This window comes from Parambassis ranga, chromosome 15 (genome assembly GCF_900634625.1).
Source record: "Parambassis ranga chromosome 15, fParRan2.1, whole genome shotgun sequence".
Lineage (NCBI taxonomy): Eukaryota > Metazoa > Chordata > Actinopteri > Ambassidae > Parambassis > Parambassis ranga.
In genome coordinates this window covers 1,489,830-1,509,501 of record NC_041035.1, presented here as the reverse complement: position 1 = coordinate 1,509,501, position 19,672 = coordinate 1,489,830, and positions in this window count along the sequence as shown.

Sequence of the window (19,672 nt, the reverse complement as noted above, 5' to 3'; positions counted from 1 at the left end):
TTGCTCTTGTATTAGTTTTGAGTATTTCTTCATTTTTGTTCGTGTAGTTTTGTGTGTTTGTGGTTGTGTGTGTATTGGTCCCATGATGAGCTGTGTCTCATTAGGTCCAGCAGTAGGCTCAGGAGGAGGCATGGGGTCACAGCAAAGGGAGAGAGGAGATCGATCAGAAAGATACCCCCCACCGCCACCATCACTACTGTCATGCCCATCACCTGCTACACACACACATCAGCACCCCAAAAAGCCCACAAGCATCTAATCGCACACATACATCACTTCTAATATACATAAAATATGCTCTCACACAGTGATACGCACACACAGTGCTTCCTCTGCATTGACACGTGATAGACAGGCACATTAACAAGTAAATGAATACAAAAGAGATGTAGGCACACAGTGAAGGACAAACGCTGTGCAAAATGACCTCAATATACACACAAACACAAACACATTCCAATCTAAATTACGGGTGCAAATTGGGTAAAGGGGGAGACGCAGGAGGGGGTTGGAGGCGACTGAAATGGAAGAGCCGGACTGATCAATACTGCTGGAGATTTTCCTCCCTCTGCTCTCCTCTCAATTGTCATGCTCCCTCCAAGCAATTAAAGGATGCTCGCCATACCCCTTTCTTTCTTTCTTTCTCCCATCTCTAACATACAATGTTGTTTTTGCACTTTTATCAGTCTAGGTGTGTATTTTTGTACGAGTAGAAATTTCCGTATTGTCCTCTGCTGCAACATCACATGTACTCTGCAGTGTCTTAAGTAGGTTAAAACAAACCTTAAAAAAGAAGTTGCAAATCCTGACCCAGCCCAGTGTTCCACTGTTTTTGTCCAACACCTGCACTTAAACGTTACCTCTAAGGACAAAAAAAGAACAGTGTCCAGCTCAGAAAAGGGAAAGCAGGACATAAGAGACAGAATTGGAATATATGTTTTATTGGTTTGCTGTCCCGTCTCACCGGAACAGTCACACTTTTTAGGTGTTTAAATCTACATGTGTAGTTGTGTACCTGCCAAAAACAAAAAAGCACTTGAAACTGACCAATCGGGACAGACTTCAAATTTACCGCAGAAATAGGACCATATGATACTTTTATCTACAGATCATGATGCCTGCTCTGGCTCCTGTCCACCCTCTTTAGCTCCACTTGCTCCTCACTGCTTTGCTTGTATTTGGAAAAATCACAAGATAGTCAGGGAGTAAAAACACAGTGACAAGCATCCTTGCACAGACTGCCAGTCCATCACAGCTAGCAAAGCCATTCTCAAACAATCCTATGGGTGATGTGAGGGAGTGTTCATCCATCTTTATGGTCTAACTATGGCCTTTTTCTAAAATTAGACCTTAGAATTGAAGCACAATTCACCTCTCCTCCTTCTGCCTTCTCCGGTCTGTGGACTTAGTTCAGTCACCTGGTGCTACAAAACAGCTATGCTTCTTTATGGTGGAAAATTAATTTATAGTAGTAGTATAGTTATATGAATGTATAATTTTATAACTGTAATTTAACAAAGTAAATGAATGCATAATACACATACATTTCCCAAGAGGTCAGTATTACCTTTATGCCTTTTGCATAGAGTCATGTCACTCATAGATTTTCTCCATGTCCACCGGCTGCAGCAGTTAGCGACGAGCACCACACACCAAGCTGTACCTGGGCTTTTGATCAGCTGCTCTGTCTGTTACACACGTATCAATTTGAGCTGCAAAACTGCTCCATGAATGGAATATAATAATATGAAAAATATTTTAAAAGCTTTGTGCACATGTGAGTGTGTCTCAGGAGGACACAATTAAAATGTATTTGCACCTGTTCAAGACTGAGTTGTGATTAGTTTTTATTTTTTTCATATGTATATTTTTGTACACTGGGGTCAGTATTAATAATATCTCTGTCTATTGTGCGTGGTGTGTGTGTGTGTGTGTGTGTGTGTGAGCCTGTTCCATCTGTGACCTTGCTGTGAAACACAAGATACTGCCCATCAGGTGTGTGACACACAAACACATTTTCACACAAACACATGCCCTGGCCTTCTCACACACACACTTGCACACAGCAGGTTGCAACAAACAGAAGCATACAGATGCTAGGTCAGGCTGTACACAGCAGGTCAGTGTTGGCTTTGTGTAACTCAGCATGGTACCAACATAGATTAGCCCCAGCCTGTAGAGGTAACACTTTATTAAGGAGCTGCTACATGGGTACCGTAATTACTCATTGACCTTAGCACACACCAAGGCAAAAGGACATGAATAAATATGGATGTTTTTCTGCTGTAAATTTGTTGCTTCATTTATTTTAATCTACATTTATTTGTTAGGGATATTGTTTACTGTGCTGCAATGGTGAAATATTGTATATCATTATCCAAATTCTAAGTCTAAATCTAGGTTTACGTTACCTCTATCTGTTCTCCTGTGTTACCTTGTATTATCTCTGACATTAGGCTTCTGGCTGTAGCCCCTGATAATGTCCCTGAATCCAGTGTTCTCTTGTCATTTGACCACTGAGCAGCATGTGGAGTGGGTATTTGACTAGCATTGATTGAGCTCTGCTTAGCCAGGCTGTTTTTGTGCAATTTCAGGTTTTGTAACCCAAGTGAAATTGCTCACTTGTTTTTGTTCAACTCTTTTCTCTCGTGGACAGCTGAGGAGTTGAGCATTGTATTTCTATTAGATGTTATTTTTCAGCTTGTTTCAGTGAGAATTTAACAACCATGACCCACTTTAGGATCAGGGTTTGGGTTTATACATCCATTTTTATGGTAGGACCTGCTGCCCTTTACATATTTAGGACAGGGTCTAATGCATGCACTAAAGCACTGAAGTTCTCACCAGTGTGACAGAACTCACTGTAGTAAACAATAGGCACACCTGAGTGCAACAGCATGTCGCTTGATAATTAAATCTAAGCCTGCATTATGGAAACATTGTTATAAAACATGGAGTCTTCTCCAGCTGAAATGGTCTTATTTTATATAGCACTTTCCCAATAATAGAGGTATTGAAAATGCTTCACATTACTTCACATTTACCCTTTGTCTGCACACAGACACACAGACAAACAACCACTGAGGGCAGCTTAGGTCCTGCCAGTAGAGGGGAGGGCCACCTGAGCTACAGCCAGTACAGCATGTCTGCATGCTAATGTCCTGATCCAAGATATACAGATGAGATATACAGTATGTGTATGGCATAAACCCTCCCCTGCTCTCTGTTCCATCGCCTCTGTCCACACGGTGCCATAAAGAGTCATGTCACTTCAAGTCCACTTGTGATTGGTGAAAACCTTTTGATTAACCATGTAAGCGAAAGACACTTTGTCTTTAGAGCACCCACACTGACTTTAGTGTTGCAGTAGTAGTGGTAACAATGTTGTCTGTAATAATACATTGTTGTAAGCCGCAGTGCCTTTCCATTCTTTATCCTAGCAGAAGAGTTTCTGAGCATCACTCCCCTAAGGTGTTCAGGGGTGGGGGCACGATGTCACTAAGAGAGAGAGAGAGGGAGAGAATTGCATTGTGGTACTCTGAGTGTGACGCTTCGCCTTCACAGACAAATCGATTAGAGACAGTTCAGCACCGTGGATGCTCCAGGCATTTCACATAGAGGAAGAAAGGGAGAGAGGGGTAGACAGAGGAGGGAGGGAGGGAGGGGAAGCTGGCCCTTCCCCAGCTCATTTTATGGCAAGAGGGTCCTGCCAAAAGCTGAATGTACAGATACTAGATTGTCATACATTGTCTTTTGTTTTGCCTGTAGATTAATATTACTTTTTATGTGACATGACCAGGAAACATCAGTGGGAAAATACTGTGTGTTGTGTGTGTCTTATACAAGGAACATTTACAGAAAGGAAGAAAAAAGTTTTATTTTGTATGCAAAATTGAAAATGAGTTTGGGTATAAGATGTAGATTGTGAAGACTGGTACTGCTTAGATATGAAACTTTAACTGTGAATTTCTAGGACACATTAAATGACATCTATTTGCTTAGCCTTCTTGCTTACAGGATATGACAGAGGACATTCTGCCTCTTTTGCCCTCCACATGGACTGTTTACCTGCTCAACCGTGATGGACTACAAACGGAAACCGAAAAACTTCCAGTAGCATGTTACAGTACCTTAAACAAATTGTCATCTAGCCTGAATGGTGCTGAAGGACCTCTTCAGTTCCTCTCTCGGGTTCTTGGTACATATCTGCTGTTATTGGGTGAGTTATGGTTATATAAACTGAAGGAAAAATGCCATTTTTAAAGCAGCGTTTTATCATTAGAATATGGTTAGCATGTGTAAATACACAATGTCTCTATCCAGACCAGCTATACACCAATTAACACACTACAAAATTATCTGTGTCTGGAACCCTTCCCCTTCAGTTCCACTCGGTACAAACCATATCACACCAATACCGTTTATCTCCCTATGTCTTAGCACAGACTTTTGCAGCTGTATTGGTCCCATAACCACATGACTGCCAGCAATAAGATCACATGTTCTGTTGGCACAAACGTATGATATTGTTGGACAACAATTCCATATGCTACATTAGAGTTGAAATGCTGCTGAAAATCTTCACTTATCATCTATCTTAAGTGCTGATAGAAACATGTCCTCTTAAAAAAAACAAACAATACATTTAGTTGATAATACATCTGCCAGATACAACATATGGCTTAGTTTATGCTAATACACTTACATAAACATGCCAAAACCAAGGCTGTTTTGTAGTGTGTACCTGCTATTGAAGGTTAAATTAAAGGGAACTGATGTGCTTTTGGAGCCACCCTCAAGTGGCCACAGAAGGAACTGCAGGACTCTAGGAATGGGATCAAGTGTGACATATATACTGTGTCCCTCTGAAATTGTCTGCCATGCCGTTTGTTGCATTCTAAGACAAAGATGTGCTATTGTTATTGACATTTTGACAAAGTTTCATGATTTCACATTCCTTTTAATGTTCTGAATATTGAAAGTTGATTAATTATAAACACATTCAGACACCTTCTCTGTCTGGCACACACACACCTCCCCTTTGCCCTGTCTGGGCTGAAAGGTCAGTGTGTCTGGGAAAGCCGAACTGGGATCCCCTCAAGTCATTAAAGGTCACTTGAAAACAGAGAGCAGACACATATAGACACTCTCCTATGTACACATTTGAACGCATAGACGAGGGGCCTGCTTGTAAAATGAAAAATGGCTGCCTAGTCCCATGTGTAAATTAAAGGACGACACCGTTTTAAATGAACCTGTCAGCATGCTCTATAACAAGCCTGAATGCAGACAATGATGCTGAAGGATATTTATATGTGATGAAGCTGTTGAAGCTGTGACGTCCCAGTGCCAGTGAATGGCAGCACCGTTGTGGCTAAAGTTAGTTTGTCCTTAAGTGAAGTGTATTTGACATGACAGGTAAAAAAGTTGTGTTGTCAAAGTGATAGGAGATACTAACAAAGGTATAACAGCAATGACATTGGCAGGTGGCTTACTAATAGAGCTTAATATGTTGTCATTGTTATGTTGTGTTATACATTTAGAAAATAGCTCAAAAGTTCATGAACATTTTAGATTTAGCTGATTGTAAACAAATAAACAAGAGGTCAGGTCAGGGTCTGAGCAGCATCATAGCTATAAGGTTGATTTAAAGTTGTCTTTTCTTATCAGTCTCTCTCTGTGTCCTGCAAGAATCCATTTGTACTCAGTTGGAAATAAAATAGAAGGCTGTTAATGAATATAGGTGTGGTTTAGATTGTTCAGTTTCACTCCATTAATTGTTTGCTCTATGATGTTACTCATCCGTGTCCCTTGTTTCTGCATGACTGTTCCTAATTTAGCATTTTTGAATGCTGTATTTTTACATTTTTTTTCAGATTTTAGCATTTGAAATTATAAAATTAATCATAAAATGTACACAGGGTGAACCCTGCCTCTCAGCCATTTGCCAATTACTGTGGACATGACTAAACATAATACAGACTAACAATTTGACAGTTTCCCTTGCTGGCATAGCAAGTTTGCTCATCGCTGTCCTGCTGGAGTTAGACAGTGCTGAAACATATCTGTAGTGCATTGGAATACAGTTATAAAGACAAATCATAACAAATATAAAACACATCATTTACAGATTTGTTTGTGCAAAAATGTACCTTTTAGAAAAAACAATAGTTGTTTTTAGGCTGTAATAAAACAAAACAATTACAAGCTCAGATTTGGATTTAAATGGTGGATTTGACCATCAGAAAGTTGAAAGTGACACTTATAATTTATGTTTCCCAGATATGAGCAACTTTTTCACCCGTATGTAAAAGTTGTGTTATCTATTCCATCTAAACTATGCACTACCAGAAGCATAAGTTCCTACTGATTGTTCTTTCCCGTTTAATAGCACAAGCATGCAGTAACTAAACCTTTTTTCACAGCCTTTTACAGAAAGAGTTAAATTAGTCAAGGTAAGAATTAGTTTTTTTACAAAAGGCTAATTATTGCAAAACAGTTTTGAAGTCTGCCGTCATAAAAAATTCCAGGTTGTACAGCTAATGTCCCAACTCATCATTTTTACTACCTAAAATCACTGTCATGCATGTCCATCAGTGCTCACACAGACCATCACATCACACTGTCTGGGGATTATTCCAATAATTATGAATAATACATGAGTGTCTCCCCTCCCCCTGGCTCCCACTGCTGCCTCTTATTGGCTTTGGCACACCGCCACTCATTCACCACTGCCGGGCCAGGCCGGTACGTCTGTCTATCTAGCTATGGGACCTTGACACAAGACGCGCCCCCAACAATCAGACCTCATTTTCCCTCATAAAAAGAAGATCAGTGCAGGCCCATGACCACAGCAATCACATTAGCAAATCCCTTTCTTATGGAAACAAGCCAAGTTTATGTAGCAGAGTAAAAAAACACAAAAACACAAACTAGCGGTGTGTTTAATTAGCAACACAGACATATTTTTACAATATTTTGAATGATCTGGGTCGATATGAGCTTGGCTTTGTTCCTGTGGCAAACTTAGGAAACTTCTTTCCACATCTGACCTGTTGTGCAGTTGCCTCCTGTCATCGTCTGTCATCACGAGTGGTCTTTTTTTCAAAAGCTGCTTGTTTTAAATCTCTGTTAAAACCTTTTTATAAAACTTCTACCACATGCACAAATACCTCACAGAGATTGGGTGATAACTTCCACCCAGCATGCTGAAGTCTGGTCTTGGCAGCTGACAGGGCTCATAATCATATTACCAGATGTTGGTCTTGGACGACCCTGCAAAACTCTGAATGATGTGGAGTAAGGTAAGGTTAGGTAAAAGTTAGGATAGAGGGAGGATTGTGGTTACAGCCGAAACATTCACTTCAGATCTGTTATTGGAGACAAAATTGAGACTACTGCTTTAAGAATTGGCAATGCATGAATATATCATGAGAAATAGAATCATTCAAAACAGACACAATTTCTAGATTTTGCCCTGGGATTCTTCACAGTTCAGGAAAGGTTCACTGATGCTGTCTTGCTTTGAGTTGGGATTTCTCCTATAGGTAATGAACATGTGTGAATAAACCATTTTAACCAGATCCCTTAACCCTCCATAATTTGTCCATCTTTGTCCCCTGTATAGAATCCTTGAATCCAGATCGCCTTTAAGCTGGATACATTCAGACCTATTTTCTGGCTATCACACACGCATGTCCACGTTCAATCCAGTTTAACCCGGTTTGTTTGTTGTCCCTCGTAATATACAGTGTCTGTTCAGGCCACGTACATACAGCTTTTGTAAGCGACCCAGACACTGTATCAGTGAACCCGGAGGTATGCCGTCGCTAGTGGGATTCACTAGCCGCATTTGCGTTCAGACCTGAGCCAGATGCTAGATCCACCTCCAAGAGGTGGATTGAAATCAATCCGGATATATCCAGATACGGCTCGAATCCCGCTCTAGACGGATTGATTTCTATCACTAACTAACTTGCTCAGGTCATTAACATTCACACTTCCTGCACATCCTGTACTACAGGGTCACAGGACTTCTGGAGCCTATCCAGTTTATTTATTAATGTTTATTAATGTTTAGAATTTATTAGGTTTTATTTTTATTTTACGCTTACTACTTTACCTTATTTATATTTCTAACCTGTCTTTTTTGAGTATACATGGAGCACCTGGAATTAAAGCAATTTCCCCCTGGGATCAATAAAGTATTTCTGATTCTGATTCTGATATCCCGAGTGTCAATGGGTGAAAGGTGCAATAAACTCTGTACAGATGGCCAGTCTTACGAGGCTCTGACACAAATGATTACATTTTTTCATTAATTGTTCAAGTTGTGAAAATATTACTGGGTGGTTCCAATCTGTAGTGAACTGTTTCTCATAAGCCCCAGGTCCATGTCGCCCAGTGGAACTCATGCTTTATCTATGCAAGGCTTATTATGAGTGTCGCAACCATCACTTCCATCTCATTTTTAACTCGCTAATGAGGTAAGGTGTAAAAACACAACTGTGAAAGGTTAGGGTAAGGTTGTGGGTACATGTTTTTATTCGCTAGCTGTCATGAAAGAGATAAGCGCAAAGCAAAACATCACATTATGGGACTATTTCTGTTAGAGAGTTCTGGAGGACTCAGATGCAGATTTCTTTATTAACATAAAGCTGAAAAAACCTACAAAAAAACAATCCAAAAGACAAACTGACAGAAGCTAAAATGTATAGAAAAACACACACTACACTGAAGCACTGAACACAGGGCTGACATCATAAGAGCTACACAGAACTAACTGACAAGACAGAGAGGAGCACAGGACCTAAAAGCACAAAGGTTAACAAGACACAGGTGGAAACAACAAGCAGGGAAACACAGGAGGAAGTAAAGCACACACAGATACACAAGTTCACACAACTTTCAAAATGAAACAGGAAACACAAGGAAAACATTTTAAAACCCCAGAAACTAAATAAACTAGAAAATCAAGGAGTCAAAGGAAAGCAAAGGGGATCATGACAATTCTGAAAATCATTCAGTTTGGCTGTGGCTGTTAATGTTAATGTAATGTCTGTCTATGTCCCTGGATACATGGTCATAACATGTATGCAGGTTTCTGATCGTGTAGTTGTCCCTCCAAAGGAGAGGGATCCTGGACACTGTCTCATTGGTTTTTATGCAGCTAGTATATCCAGTTGACTAAAACCAGGATGATTGATTTTTATCGCATGTTCATATCAATCTAGGACCCAAGGGTTCTCTCAGTGGTAAATTTCCATTATGGTTTATTCCATTTGCTAAGAGTGTAATGCATTTTAAATTGTAAATTGATCTAATATATGTATAATGATTGTTAACAAATAAAATAAAATAAAATAATATAAAATAACAATTCCTGCTTTTTAGTAGGTCCTTCAATACTGAGCGCTAAAAAAGCACTATACCTTTTCATGAGTGTGTGATTGTGTGTCTATGTGTGATATCCAGCCTATGTTGCAGAGATGAGAGGTTGGAGGGGAAATCAATAGCTCCTCCGAGCACACACTGCCTGACATAACCTTGTCGTGGCCAGGGCAAGGATACTCTAACACGCTAAGGAGGGCGGGGAGCTCTCTGTAAAATATATATAAAAATATATGCTTTTGTTGTACAAAGTGGGGAAAAACCTAAAGAGCTGATGAAATGTTGGACTACATTACCCATGAACCCTGTATATTCCTTATTAGAAAAAGGATTCATCTTCATTGGTAAAATGATCCACCATCTGCCACCGCCTAAAATACTCCAGGCTTTAGTTGTGCTGCTGTGGCTAGGCTGTAAAATACGCAACAGATTTCCTCAGAAATCCATCATGGTTGCACAATATGGGAGATGTGATGGAGGTATGTGCGCAGTCAGAGTCTGAAAACCACTGCGCCAAGGAAGCAGCAAGCATTGAATCCCGACTACTAACTGATAATCTGGACCGGGCGCCGCTTTACTTCCTAGCCCTACCTTGTTACAAACACACACAAAACATTACAGCGTTGGTATTGGCCAAGGATCTGCTGTAATGCACACACACAGGTCACTGACTTAGAGCCATGGAGGATTTGGGCGAAAATCTCTATTGAGGTGAGTCAGGGTCAATCTACTGTATTTGTGTGTGTGTGTATTGAGAATAGTGCACAACATGCATGCGCACACTCAGACAGTTAACTCTGAGGTTTTAAGAAGGCAAATCAGGTCACCTGTGTGACCAGGGGACAAGCTGCAGTCTGGTGTCTGAACCCACACACACACCATCTCCTGTCCTTCCTTTCTTTCTTTACACCTACAGAACATCATTATGCTGCAGCATCCATCTTCTTCTTTGACAGGACCATGTAAAATACATGGCGCTTGTCTTGGCTTAATGTATTGCTATGGAAGCCGAGGAGACCAGCCTAATGACCACACTGCTTCATTATTTCAAATATTAATGTAATTTCCCTCCTTTGTGTCTCCTGCACATTATAGAACAGAGCACAGTCATGGCTGGTGGAGGAAGAAGCAGGACATTTACTGTAAGTCAGTGTGTGGTGTGACACAGTGCCTCTGTCCTTCAAAAATTATGCACAAACACTGTCTGATTAATCAATATTGTACCCACCATCAGTTTATACTGGTCATCATTTATTCAGATAGGCACATGTACATATCCAGTGCTTGCACACGACTGTCCTGCTACCAATGCAATAATGATCAATATTTTCTTCACTGTATGTTGCATAAATAAAACTGTTTGCATCAAAATCTTGTGTTCTAAAAAATATCTGCCAAGCATGCAGGAATATTTCTCAAAAGCCTAAAATGTATGTATTTATTTACTGTATACTTTGCTGGTTAAATATTACAGTATTTAAAACGGACTCTTGACCTAAATTGTGTGCTAGACTTTATTTTGTCAGGGTCTGTAACTTTAGATTTATTCATTCAGTTATTTTTCTAAAATGAGAAAAAAATGGAAGTCATACAAATGGTACGTGTTTATAAGCTATTACCGTAACTAGATACATGTCTCCATGTTTAGCTAGCTGTGTAGCTAGGTGCTGACCTACAGTAGTTGGGCTTGTTCCCTATTAGTTCTCACTGGCATCATTTGTCAATTGCATTACTGAGATTGTTGCTCTTTAGCTCGCTAATACTACTGATAATCACCTATGTGTGTCTCTATTTTTTCTTTTTTACGTTTTTTACTCTTGCACTTTACTTTTCAGCCTGTTCCTCTCTTCCTCGTCTTTTTTCTTGGGCATTCTTCTACCTCCATCTCCCTGCCCTTCATGTTTTATATAAATATATATTTTCTTGCCTTTTCCCCCTTCTCCATCCCAAGTCCATTGTTTCCTTCTCTCGTTTGCCTGTCACTCCCTTTCCTTCTTCTTTTCCCCTCACTCTTTCCTTTTTTCTGCTCTCCCTCCATCTTCCTCTCCTTGCTCCTTCTTCCTGCTCTTCTCATTCCTTGCGACCTTCTGCCATTTTTCTTTTTCTCCTCATTTCCTCTCCTTCGCCAGAGAATCAATTTCTGCCCCGGGCATGGTCTACGCCCCCTTTCACTGCCACACACACCACACACACACACATTATTCGCAAAGGCAAATAAGAATATGAATCACACAAATACACACTGTCATATGCACTCAAATACACACAAGCGCACACACACACCACCATCCCCTCGCTGTGGTCAGGCGACTGGGGCTGACCTTTTCACCGATTCCCGTTATTAGAGAAACTGACATTCAAACCTCCCCAGCCCCCAGGACACTGAGACCACTCCTGAACCACACACACACATACACATACAGATGCACACACACACATCTCAACATCTGACTATTCCATCCCTCGAAATTCATCTAGGAGCCTTCCAAACATCCATCTTGTTTGATGTTATTTAATTAATTTGATTTACATTACTGGTATGCAATCGTCCAGAGAAGGAATTTAGTATTTGTCCATTGATGCAGGATGTTGATCAATGTCTTCAGTCTGATAAAAAGTGTTTTCCACGTTTTACTTCCATTGTCCCTATGCCAGTTTCTGTGCCCAGAGATGGTTGCCGAGGTCCCTGCCGCCACAATCCACAATGCACCGGCTTCTTGCGGTTCCTCCTGCAGGTGGTGGGCCCATGATAGCTCAGCCCCACATTGCTCCTTCAGACTGGTGTCCAGCTGGGCCCTGTGGGAAAAGACCTGGCTACTAGGCACTTGCTTCCGAGCCTCAATCCCAGGCCTGGCTCCAGGATGTCCCGGCAGTCCCGGCTGTGCCATTGGGGCTTTTGAACCACTCTTAGCCTGGCCTGTCACCTAGGACCTGTTTGCCTTGGAAGACCCTACCAGGGGCATTAAGCTCCAGACAACATAGCTCCTGGATCATTCGGGCACTCAAACCCCTCCACCACGATAGGGTGACAGTTCTAGGAGGGGAGAGGAAAGAGCTGTTGCTCCTCCACATAGAGAGGAGCCAGCTGAGATAGGTTGGGCATCTGTTTTAGATGACCCCTAAATGCCTCCCTGGGGAGGCATAGGGCAGAAATATCTGTTAAAAATTAAGTCTAGAGTTAAGTCTATATATTTTTTTATTTTCATAGGTTATCAACTCATTAAATGTATACACATAACTGGCCAAAGTCATGATTTCCATCTTTATTTCAAGTATTTTACTACCTAAAGGTTCTGAAACAGCTCGTCATGTGTTTTATTACTTTTTGTAATGTTTTCCTGATCATAAACTATTTTTGCAGTGTACCTGCCTTTGATGTTCACAGCGTCAGATATTAGTATTTTGTGTTTTATGAATAAAAGCATACAGATGCCATAACCCCAGCATGTGTCTAACTGTTGTCAGAAATCCTAGTTTCAGTGCTGGAAATAAACGCATGCATATGTACAACGTATGTATTTATTTGTACAGGACAGAACCACAAGCAGCAATTGAGCATAACAATACACTCACTTAGGCCTTATTTAAAATAGGCCCAACTGATTACTGTTATTACAATGAAGTGAAATGGTGCCTAGTTTTACTGGAGCTGGCCTCAGCTCGTTAAAAGTACACACACTCACACACAGAGATGAAAATAAACACAATCAGCAAAGGCTGTCATCAATCTATCATTACTGTTACTATGTTTTAATGGGCCCAATGAATAGATGAATGGAAAGAAGAGATGAAAGCAGTGAATTGTTTTGTGAGTGTGTGCACACATGTCAAGTCTATAAATTTGATAATCCTAACAAGCTTAAACATGTGGTCCTCAGAATGGATAGAAACCTGTACACACACTACCATATCTTGGAATGACAATAATGCATGAATGCACCTGACTGACCCTGTGTTGATGTGATGAATTGTAAAACATACTGTAGTATTGTGTGTCTTTGGTCTTTGGATGGGGCAGTTTTTGTGTGTTTGCCTTAGCAGAAAGTCTTCCAGCAGCTCTGTAGTTTCACTCAGCACCTCGCTCACCTGTGGGTGTGGTTGATAACAGGTGTGCGTGAGTGTGTGTGTGTGTATATCCTTTGTGTGTGTGCAAAGGTGCGGATGGGCCAGTAGAACAGGTCAATCATATGACCACTGCCCAGGGGCATGGTGTGTGTGACAGTTTCTGGGAACACAAAGAGATGAGTGGCACTCAGCCAGGTGTCCGTGTGTGTGTGTGTGTGTGCTCTCATTTTGAACTAGCCGTAGGCAATGGGACAGGTAACATACCATACATGTACACCTCTTTTCTCTCTGTCAGTCACTATCACTCACTCTACTGCACTGTAAAAAAATATCCAGGTAACATTCATATATGGCTGCATCATTAAAAATGTTTTTAAATAACGCTCATAACTACATTTAAAAACATTAGGGAGAGTGGGTAGGGGTGCTAAGATTCCAATAATTCACAAAATACTATACAGCTTAGCACATATCAATCTATTGATAATGCACAAAATACTATACAGTTAGCTTAGCATCATCGATTGAAGCTAAGTGGAAATTGAAACAATACTCGCCTGCTTGTCTGTATATTTAGTTTAGCATTGATCAGCAGGAGAACTTATTCTATTGGACATTTGAACCATATCTGTTGTAGATTGCTAGCTATACTTTTTACCTTAATAAAGCATTTTTCAGTTACCCAGCTATTAAATTACTTAGATGTGTCATAGTCAACCATGGGAAGCTAGAGAGTACTCTCACTAGTTCCAGCAGACAAGCAAAGTGTGTACACTTGAACTTTCAAAGAAAGAAAGACTCCTACCTGGAATCTGACAAAATGCAAAGGTTGGAAAAAAATGACCAATGCAATCAAAATCTGTAGTGTTCGGTGTCATTGCCTGTTTCTCAGAATGTGCAAAATGATCTGAGATTGACCTTTTTTACAGTTTTTTTACAGTGTTCATCTCCCTTTCCCCCTCTCTTTCTTTCTCTCTGTCTTTGTCTTTTTGTTCCTCCTCCCTGACCCAGAAAGAGAAAAAGCCACCTCATCAGGTTCACCCTCCACCTGTAAGTCAAAAATAGAGCTTGTTTAAAAGACAAATACTCACACCGCTTCAAAAAATAGAAAAAAAAGTTTAGGAAGTGTGAGAATACACTACAACCAACTTTAGTCCAGTGGATCTAAAGTTTCACAAGCCAGTTTGACCTCATTTCTGAGTTGCCTAGACAGTTACAGAAAGAATACAAAATACCAACGATGACCAAATGATCCGACTATGGCTGTTGTCTGTCTACTTTTAGGCTGTCATTCATGTCCGAGCTCTGATTTAACTGATTAAAAAAGCTTATTTAAGATTGTTGCAGTGGCCTTTACTATATCCAGAAATGAATGCAATGTATCCAAACCAGTAGTACCAAAACCTGCAGTTCCTCACTCTGCCACTTGAGGCTGGCTCCAACCCTTAGACTTTTATGCTAAAATGACAAACATTACAGCAATAAACAGGTTTACAGCTGACAAAAACATGGTTAGGATGCCTCCTGGGCGTATTCCTGGTGAGGTGTTCCGAGCATGTCCAACAGGAAGGAGACCCCAAGGCAGGGTGGAAGGATTTTATGGTGAATATAGAGTTCTTAGTCAACCTAATGTCTTTGGAATGTGGGAGGAACCCAGAGTGCCATAAGATACCCAAAAACTGCAGTTCTTCACTCTGCCAAAGAGTGCCCAAAATGATCCAACGCCTAGGCTCTTAAATGACAAACTGCTTACAGCCTGGTACAAAAAAGTCTAGCCTCAAGTGGCCACTTGTGGTACTTGTGTTGGTTCTTGTACTTCCATGTTAGTCTAATGTTCGACTTCTGCCAGAGGCTGCTTCATATGTTCTACCAGACGGTCATTGCCAGCGCTCTCTTTTATGCTGTGGTGTGCTGGGAAGGCAGCATCAAGAAGAGGGACGAACTGGTGAGGAAGGCCAGATCGGCTCTTTAACTCCTTCCTGAGCAGGACCTGAGCCACGTGTTACACCAACTACATATCCTCTTGATAAACTGTATATTGTATATATAATACTTATTGTATATATATCTGTACATCTGTTGCTGGCACCCAGCGTCCATAAAAACTGTACATTTATATTAAACAGCTCCTTTAAATTCTAGACCATCATGTTACTTTCATTCTTGGAATGCCAAACTAATTATCCACGAGAGTAGTTCCTGGAGGTAGTGTTAAACTAGTTTCAGTACAGGTTTTACCCCCCCCCCCCTCCAGCAGTTGTCATTAAAAGAAAACCAGATCAATATAAGTCTATTGTGTGTGACTGTGCATGTGAAGCGTTCACACGTTTCTGTGCGATCACAGAACAGACATCAAAACCTGAACTTGGGTGAGGGGGCGGGGCCATAGTGTTGTCTGTGTCTGCTGTGACTCTGGACTAGACACAACATACCAGATCCCACCACCTCACCGTGTTCACACACACTTTAGGTGTTCCCCTCCTGCATCCAGCAACAAAGATGTTTAGTCATGTGAAACCCAAGCCTTAAACCCGCAGGTTGAACTTTGACCTTTCACATATACAGACACACACACACATGAAAGGAGGAAGGAGGAAAAGGAGTGGAAGAGATTAAAAGACAGGAGGGAAGCAGTGTGTGTGGTGTGTGTGTGCCTGTGTAACAGGCTTAAAGACATGCAAGAGGGTCACAGAAATATATACAACCAAGATCCAGACATAACAACCCCTCACCCACATATGTGTGTCAATATCTGTTTCCCACACACACACACGTAACGTCTTAGGTTCATGCAGTGTCCCATCTCTATCTCTCTCACACACGCACACACTTTTCCGACAAAGGTGACCCAACCCCCCTCATTTGTGAAGCTGCAATTAACCTCCACAACCCTTTTGCATTTGTGTGTGTTGGAGATTGTGTGTCCTGAACTTGGTACACAGGACAGACATGAGTCTCCAGGGCATGTCATCACGCACACACACACCCTCACACATGCGCACTGATAATCCATGTCTTTCCTGGACATCCTTTTATCCAGCTCAGGCCCCGGGGATTTTCCATTGGCCCGGCCAGGCCGAGAGGCCTCTATCTGGGGTCAGAGATCAGAGAGAGGCCCTTCATGACCCTGGAGGATCCAAGCCCTCTCTAGCCCTTCTAACCGTTGTTGCGCTATGAGGTCAGAGGGGTTTTAAAGCAAAAAACATCTCTACAGTCAATGAGTGGGCTTCTTTTCCTTCTTCCTCCATTCAGCCACAGTGTAAAAAAGCAGGTTATTAAGCTCTATTTGGCATTTAATGGCCTCTCTCCTTGACAATAAAACAACCAACAGATAATACTGTCTTTGAAGTCGCACTTGTAAGATACTGTGAGGCATCGTAAACTCTTTATAAGAATTGCAGTTGACTGATAATTGTTATAACTGGTGCAGAAAGTCATAAACACATGCAAAGCATTTAAGATAGAAGATTTATGGAACTGCTGTAAAATTTGTGATATGATGCTAATATTATTGTTTTGTGTGAAATTTTTAATTGAATCTGTTACACTGCATGTACTCGATGTGGGGGCATGAGATGCAAAATGTGTTGAGCCACACAGACACACACACACGAGGCCTATTTGACACATGTTGCTTAGCCTGACCCTCCCCCACGGCCTCATTCATTCATCCTCTCATTCATCGACTTTGACAATGAATTTGAAGTTCAGACTTGGGGGGGGGGGGGTTGGTGTGAAAGAATGAAAAGAGAAAGAAAAGGGAGGGAGGGTGCATTCTTTTTCTTCCTCTGAGCCTACTCTCTGACCTTATGACCCCGCACAGGGCCAGACGGTCCTGCCCCTCCCCCTCCTTTCCTTAATCCCTCACAGTCTCAGTTACAAAACCTTCAAACACATGCAGGTTTTTAAAGGTATGTTGCAGGAGGGGACACACACACAGCCACAAATCACGGCACCTGCCATCACCCGCTCTGTTTGATTTGTCTTTTCTGCACCTTGCATACCAACACTGATGGTCTATCAATAGACTTTGACCTCTTCTGGCTCGGCTTAGCTTTGTGTGTGAGCATGCTTTGTGCAGGGGTGGGGGTTGGACTAAGACTGTTTGGAATAGAACTTTATAATAATATTATCAGCAAGAGCAGTGATTGTGCGACTGCTGAGTGGGCAAACATTTCTTAACAATTTATACTTGTAGGAACATGGCAGGAAGAGAGTCGAAGCACTGACCGCAGGAAAACGACTTTAAGCTTCAACAAGCCTCAGTAACTCAGATGTGTCTTCCAGTCTTTTAACAGATCATGTGGCTGCAACATGACACAACAGCAGTAAGGTCATTACTGACCTTTTATCTCATGATGTCTCTTCACAACAATGAACAATTGAGACATTTTTAAACTCATGAAGGGGAAAGATCTTTGTGGTCAATAAGCACGCAGTAACAGTTCGACATGGTGAATTATTGCAGAGCTTTGTCATGTGACAGAGGTACCAGATGTCAGATGTTTTTCATACCTGTGGCTTGCTCTTGTTTGTCAGGTCATTGATGACAAATGCTAATGGAATCTGGTGCTTTCTCACATAACAGCACACTCACTTCTTAGGCTTCATTTAGTGTATATATAAGACATATATCTAACCCTGCAATAAGACTAAGCGACCTGTCCAGCGTGGACCCCTGTGGCTCACCTATTGACAGCTGGGATTGTTAAGTTCAGATCAGTTTTAGGAGGACCCAAACGCAGACAAACCCAAAAGACAGATAAATTAAACAAAAGGCGAGCTTTGATAAATAAAGCTGACAAAAACCCAGCAAAATCCAAAAGCAAACCCTAACACCAAAACCAGAGTTCAAACAAAAGAAGAAGGAAAACAGTGGCGACACAGGGACACTAGAAACACCAGGGCAGCAACACAGGAAATAAAACAGACTGACAAAGACAAAGGGGAACTCAAGACTTAAATACACAAGGTTAACAGGACACAGGTGAACACAATCAGGGAAGGAGCAGGTAATCACAAATGGTGGGAAACACGAGGGGAATACACAAGCAAAGCAAGATAAAACAGGAAACAACCAAAACAGGGCAAAGTAAACCAGGGAAACCGCCATTACACAAACATAACCAAGAAAACCAAGTGAACACAGGATCATGACAGGGGTAGGCCTGTAGTGCAGCATAAAGCAGATTAAGAAGATGGATGGATGTCCTGTGACAGACTTTAATGTATTGGATCATATTCATTTCTTCTCATCTGAAATTAGCTCATTGATCTGACAAATATACTGATCACCGAAGAGAGCGCCACTAATTATCTGGTTACCATGGCACCTGTCAGTAAATGGGATTAGGCAGGAAACAAATATTTTTTGTCCAAAACATTGATGTGGAAGCAAGAATGTGGTCAAGACCTATCAATAGAGGTTCAGGTAAGCAGTCCCAAGGCTGGTCTGTCCATCTGTGCATTTTCTTAACCTGGGCGGGAGCCTATCTGAGCTGTTCATGAGTCAGGGTACACCAGATCCCTACTCCAAATAAGGGGTTAAAAAGGGACGCTGCAAAATGTCAGATGTACAGATAATTTCGCGTAATGCTATTACGTGAAGTTACTGGTACCTGAAGATGTGACATACCTGTAGACTGAAGCAAGCCGTTGGTTGTATTTTAAAATCAAATGTTTGTAACTGTCTTTCAAGGACAGAAAAATAACTATCCCTGCAGAAGGTGAATACTTTAACACAGTAGGTCAGCTACCTCTTACCTGTTTCAGACCTGCTATAAAAAGATCGAGCTGTTCAAGTTAAGCAAATGGCCTCTCCCGCTGTGAGACTGGTAACAGGCACAGATAAACTTAAATGATTCATCCTGCGGTTCTTTAAGCCAGCGTCTTGAACTAGAACTCCTACACAGGGGTGTTAAGTAAGTGCGCCGCGGTCAAAGGCGATCATTATACCCTTACATGGTGGACTGCTCCTGTGGTCATTATATGTCCTAGGTAATGTTCAGTGATTGTCCATTACAGTAAAAGAGACATTTACTTTGCTGCTGGCTCCTATAGACCGCAGTGGTCAGCATGTATTAACCGCTCAATATCTATAGAAGTATTTCTGTATGTTCGGTGAAGCTGGCCAAGACACAATGCTCTTGTGTGGCACAGCACAATATGTACACAGATACCAAAGTACACTGAATAGGAAGAAAGACAGACAAAACAC